The 5,097-nt window shown below is 46.1% G+C and overlaps 1 protein-coding gene across 3 annotated transcripts in view; it reads right to left on the bottom strand.

Moving 5' to 3' along the window:
- Positions 1-1,314, bottom strand: part of hdac5 (histone deacetylase 5) — a 109,389-nt gene extending 108,075 nt beyond the window's left edge. Inside the window, exon 1 of one of the 3 annotated variants that reach the window (XM_015969263.3) lies at positions 1,116-1,314. The gene's annotated coding sequence lies outside the window, so the exon portion shown is untranslated. The remainder of the gene's footprint in view (positions 1-1,115) is intronic. The other 2 variants (XM_070546989.1, XM_015969265.3) reach the window with 2 other exon arrangements.
- Positions 1,315-5,097: the final 3,783 nt, after the last annotated feature.

The following is a 5,097-nucleotide window of genomic DNA, read 5'->3' as shown; positions in this document are numbered from 1 at the left end:
CTGGAGGGCTACATTTCTTGCCTGGCCAGGGAATGCCTTGGGATTCCCCCAGAGGAGCTGGCCCAAGTAGTTGGGGAGAGGGAAGTTTGGGCCTCTCTGCTCAGGCTGCAACCCGACTCTGGATATGCGGAGAAAAATTTATTGTTGGCATGCAAATGCACTGGTTGTGGCTCATCTCTGCCAGTGTGTGAATGTGTGTGGGTGAATGACTATTTGGTTGTAAAGCACCTTGGGGTAATTCTAGACCTCTAAAAGGTGCTTTATGAAAAAAATGCTGTTTACCTTAACATTCATTTCGCAGATGTTAATAGGAGGTCTAATCACTTACTATTTTCTGAATCAAGTCATTGTTTGTTGTTTTTCTTTTACTGCTGGTTTGACTAGCAGTTCACTTGTCTGTTGGATCCAAAGCACCCCCATTTTAGCTGGTTGAGGTAGGTACTCACACAGCCACAAATGTCTCTGCTGTATCCTCTCATCCACGGAGGAGGCTGGGCGACCCTCGCGGGTCTGGTGTTATGACAAAATGTTCATGGTTGCCAACGCAAAAGCCAAAAGTAAGTTTTCACCTTAGTGAGAGGCACAGGTGAGTGGTAACCGTAGTGAAAATAAGTACTGTGTGGTATTAGTGAGCGATAGGAAGTAGTGATTGTAAATATTAGTGACAGGAAGCGGTGAGTGTCAATGGCGAGAAGGAAGGAAATGCTGAGTAGTAATTGTGAAAAGTCACAGTGAGGAGTTGACAGAGGAGCCGTAGTGATAGTGTAACAGTAGTGCTGATTGCTAGTGAGCAGTGGACAGAGTGAATTGCTGCTATCTGCTAGCTTCGGGTTCGTACCGACCACTCTGCTGTCAGCTGTTGGATTGCAGCTTTACTCCATCACGCAGGAGGGTGCTGCATGATACTAACAACACCTGTACAGTTACCTGGCTGCCGGCCGGGGGGTCATGTGTCCATCAGGTAGCTAACGATAGCCTCAACAAGTTTATAAACACGCCGACACGTTAAATGAAGAACACACAGGGTCAGCTTTCCACTCAGCAGAGAAAAATAACAACCTTTAGGTGTCTGAGAACATCGTCCTGCAACAGTCTATCACAAACAACCGCGGTACCTGGTTGGGTTTGGGCGGATCTTTGGTCGCCTCCTCTCGGCTCGGTGAGTCTCGCAGACCCGGTCGCGCTGGAGTTGTCCACGAAAACAAAGTCTAGAATAGGATGCGTCTCGCCTCCTACCGAACCACCTCCTCCATGTTTCCAGTCTCGCTCTTCCTCTCGCTTTCTCCCACCAGCAACATTACTGACGTCCTCCTGTCACGTGACCAGTCTGCTGCGGATAAAAATAGACTACTGGAGGCAGACAGACAGGCAGGGACACAGCGAGAGGGGAGAGAGAGACAGAGTTCGTGCAAGCTGAAATAACAGCAACAATCTATCTGAGCAACATTTACACCTCAGCTTCTGCAGCTCAAACCTCCACCTTCCCTCATCTGCTCTCTGATGAAAAACCACCTTTACGTGTTACACTGCTCTTCCTGCTGATCTGGGGTGCTCCAGGTCCAGGACGTGCACCTTCAGATGCTCAGAGCTGTAGCTAGAACCCGATAGGAGAAGCAAGACTCAAACTGACCCTAAACATGGATGTTCTCCACCTGTGAGCCTCAGTGCTGCATTCCACCTCTTTTAAAGACGCCTCTCAGCATTAGAGGACCAGAGAGCCTTAGGGCCATGATAGACTGTCAGTGCGCCCCAGGACAGCTGTAGCTGCATCGTAGCTCATCACCACCAGTGTGTGAATGGGTAAAGCACTGATTGTGTTATGAAGCGCCTGGGGGGGGGGGGGGGGGGGGGCTGTAGAACCCTAAGTAGGCGCTATACATATACAGGCCATTTACCATATACTTGCAGTTTTACCTCGCATCGGCACAGACAGCAGGTTGCATCTTCATTCACACTTGTTGCTGCACAGCACGTAGTACTGGGGTGTTCCACTAGGGGGCGCACTAGACTACTCTACTGGACAGAAAGTCAGGGGTGTTTAATGTCAAGGTGTTTGTCAGTGTAACTTGTCACGTGAGTTTACGTTATATTTTATACGCATACGTTTCAATATGAATGTAAACTGAGCAGTTTACTTTTGAAATTGTGCATATATTGGTTAAATTAACAATGTAAGTGACTGCATGGTGGAGCAGTGGTTAGCACTGTTGCCTCGCAGCACGAAGGTCGCAGGTTCTAAACTCGCCTTTCTGCGTGGAGTTGCGTGTTCTCCCCATGCATGCGTGGGTTTTCTCTGGGTAGTCCGGTTTCCCCCACAGATCACAACATGCCCTATAGGTTAAAAAAAATTTGTAAGTCGCTTTGGGTAAAAGCGTCTGCTAAGCACATAAACAACTTAAACAACATAAACAGTTACGACCTGCTAGCCACTAAAGCTGCAACTAATAAGTAACTAACCAACCATAGCTAACTGCTTTAGATATTTAAAATAATAATAAAAAAAACATTTTAGATATCAGCCAGCTACAATTAGTTGCCTTACATTTAAACTGGAAATTTGCCCCCGAAGTAGCTGCCGGCTTCTAATTTGCCATCCTTTTGAAAATACAGTGCTGTATTCTGGGAAATTTTTGACCAAGGACAGGCTACAAGGCACCTTCATTGCTCAGCTAGCTAAACGGCTAACAAACGAAGAACATATGCCTTAGTAGAACATGAACATTGGAACACACCTTGGCGATTCCTGATGACCTACCTCCTAGGCAACCGAGGCGGGACCAAGACATCAAGGCAAGGTTCCTTGACATTGAGAAACACCCCAAGTTTGTGGGTACAACCGAAATAAACATTGCGTGAATATAAGAGATCAGTAACTGGTTAATTATGAGTTCATGACAAAAACAAAAGACAGCAGCAGTGTCGTAAAAAGTATAAAAGACTTCTACTACTTCTACTCTTCCTCCTCTTTCTGCTTCCTCTTCAGCACATCCTGAGCTCCTTCAAAGGAATCTCTTACCATCTTTATGCAGATGACATCCAACTGTACATCTCCTTTAAGCCCCCTGAGATGTCTAAGGCCTAGTCCACACGTAGCCGGGTTTTTTTTAAAACGAATATCCGCTCCTCCAAAAACTTGCATCCACACCACCGCGTTTTAAAAACAAACTGTCCACACGTACCCAGATAAATACGTTGTTAAGGACATGCCAGACCTGTAGGTGGCAGTACTTCCCCCGTTCTTAACCTCGTCCTTCATCTGTGGTCTTCCGCAAGGAGCAGTAATTCCACTTGCAAAAACAAACAAGCAGAAAGCGCTTGGACAATTGATGGATCGGGTAGTGACAGAGCGCAGCTCTGAGGGCTTCCATGATGCCGGCTAGTGTAAACACAGGTCGCACACGTGATGTCAGCATTTTTTTGTCGCGGAAAGTGACGTTGCGGACCTTAAAACTCCGGTTATGTCCATCCACACGCAGACACCCAAAAAAGAGAAAACGCAGATCTTCACTTTGGCCGGAGTTTTTAAAAAGATTCGTTTTCGTGTGAAAAAACTCAATTTTCGTGTGGATGACAGGCCAAAACGTAGAAAAATATCTACGTTTCGGCAGATCCCCGGCTACGTGTGGACAGGGCCTAAGATGCAGCTGTTACACACCTGCTTAGACTCTATCATAACCTGGATGGTGGGAGCTTTCTTCAGCTGAATGAAGATAAGACTGAGATCCTCATCTGTGCCCCAGACAAGCTGGTTCCCAAAGTCAGAGACTCTCTTGGTCAGCTTGCTTCTCACACCAAACCCTCTGTCAGGAATCTTGGCGTGACCTTTGACCCAGCTCTCACCCTGGATTCTCATGTCAGTTCTCTTGTTCGCTCATCTTTCTTCCATCTCAGGAACGTTGCTAAGCTGAGTCCAGTTCTGTCCCGCTCTGAACTTGAGACAGTTATCCACACCTTCATCTCCTCACACTTAGACTACTGTAACTCTCTTTTCACGTGTCTGAGCAGAACCTCCCTGAACCGTCTACAGGTGGTTCAGAATGCCTGTGCTCGGCTTCTGACCAAGTCCTCCAAACACACCCACATCACCCCGCTTCTCCTCCAGCTTCATTGGCTGCCAGTCAACTTCAGGGTTCATTTCAAGAACCTGGTTCTGGTCTATAGGGCCTTACATGGACAAGCACCATCTTACATTGGTGATCTTCTTAGTCCCTACACCCCCAGCAGGTCCCTGAGGTCCAGTGATCAAAGCCTACTGGTTGTGCAGCACCAGGCTAAAGGTCAAAGGTGACAGATCATTTGCTGCTGTGGCCCCCAGACTCTGGAACTCTCTCCCCCTGAGCCTGAGATCAGTGGACTCAGTGGTCTCCTTTAAAAAGCAGCTGAAGACTCACTTGTTCAAGCTGGTTTTTGTGTGACCTTCTTCACCACTCTCTTTGTTCTGCTCTCCCCACCTATTCCACCTTCCTCAGGATCCATTGACTTCCCTCTTTCCTGTTCACTCTCTCTCTTTCTTAAAAATTTTTCTTTTAAATCGCAATTGCTTATTCTTGCTCATTTTAAATATATTTTTAAACATTTTCGAAATGCTTTTTTATATTTTTTATAGTTTTTGTTTTTGTTTTTGTGAAGCGCCTCGTGATTTTTATCTTGAGAGGCGCTATAGAAATGATATTTTCTTCTTCTTCTTCTTCTTCTAAACTAGAGACCATGGTAGCTAAGTCACCACGGTGAGTGTCTCTCTCTCTCTCGTTTAGTCAACTCCACCTTCTGGTTACTCCTACATTGCAGCATTTTGGGGGATGTGCACATCGATGCTTAAAATCAACGCAAGCAAAGAGTGGCAGGCATTTTAAGTACGTGTTCGAATCAAGCAAGCATCACAGCCTTTACTGTGGGGACTTTCTTGCTCTTTGGCCAGCTAAACCAACACTTTGTTTCCAAACCTTATCGTTGGGTTTTACATGATGTTGCATCTAAATCTCCAAACTGAAATGTGGGTCCGGAAGTAGCTGGCGATGCACAAAACACCATTTACTTTGGTGACTGGGCATTAAAATGCTGAAATTATATGCAGTCTACATTTTACAGTCAATCTAA

The sequence above is a fragment of the Nothobranchius furzeri genome, chromosome 18 (assembly GCF_043380555.1).
Source record: "Nothobranchius furzeri strain GRZ-AD chromosome 18, NfurGRZ-RIMD1, whole genome shotgun sequence".
NCBI classification, from domain to species: domain Eukaryota; kingdom Metazoa; phylum Chordata; class Actinopteri; order Cyprinodontiformes; family Nothobranchiidae; genus Nothobranchius; species Nothobranchius furzeri.
The sequence above is the reverse complement of the archived record's forward strand: the minus strand, read 5'-3'. Positions and strand labels throughout refer to the sequence as shown.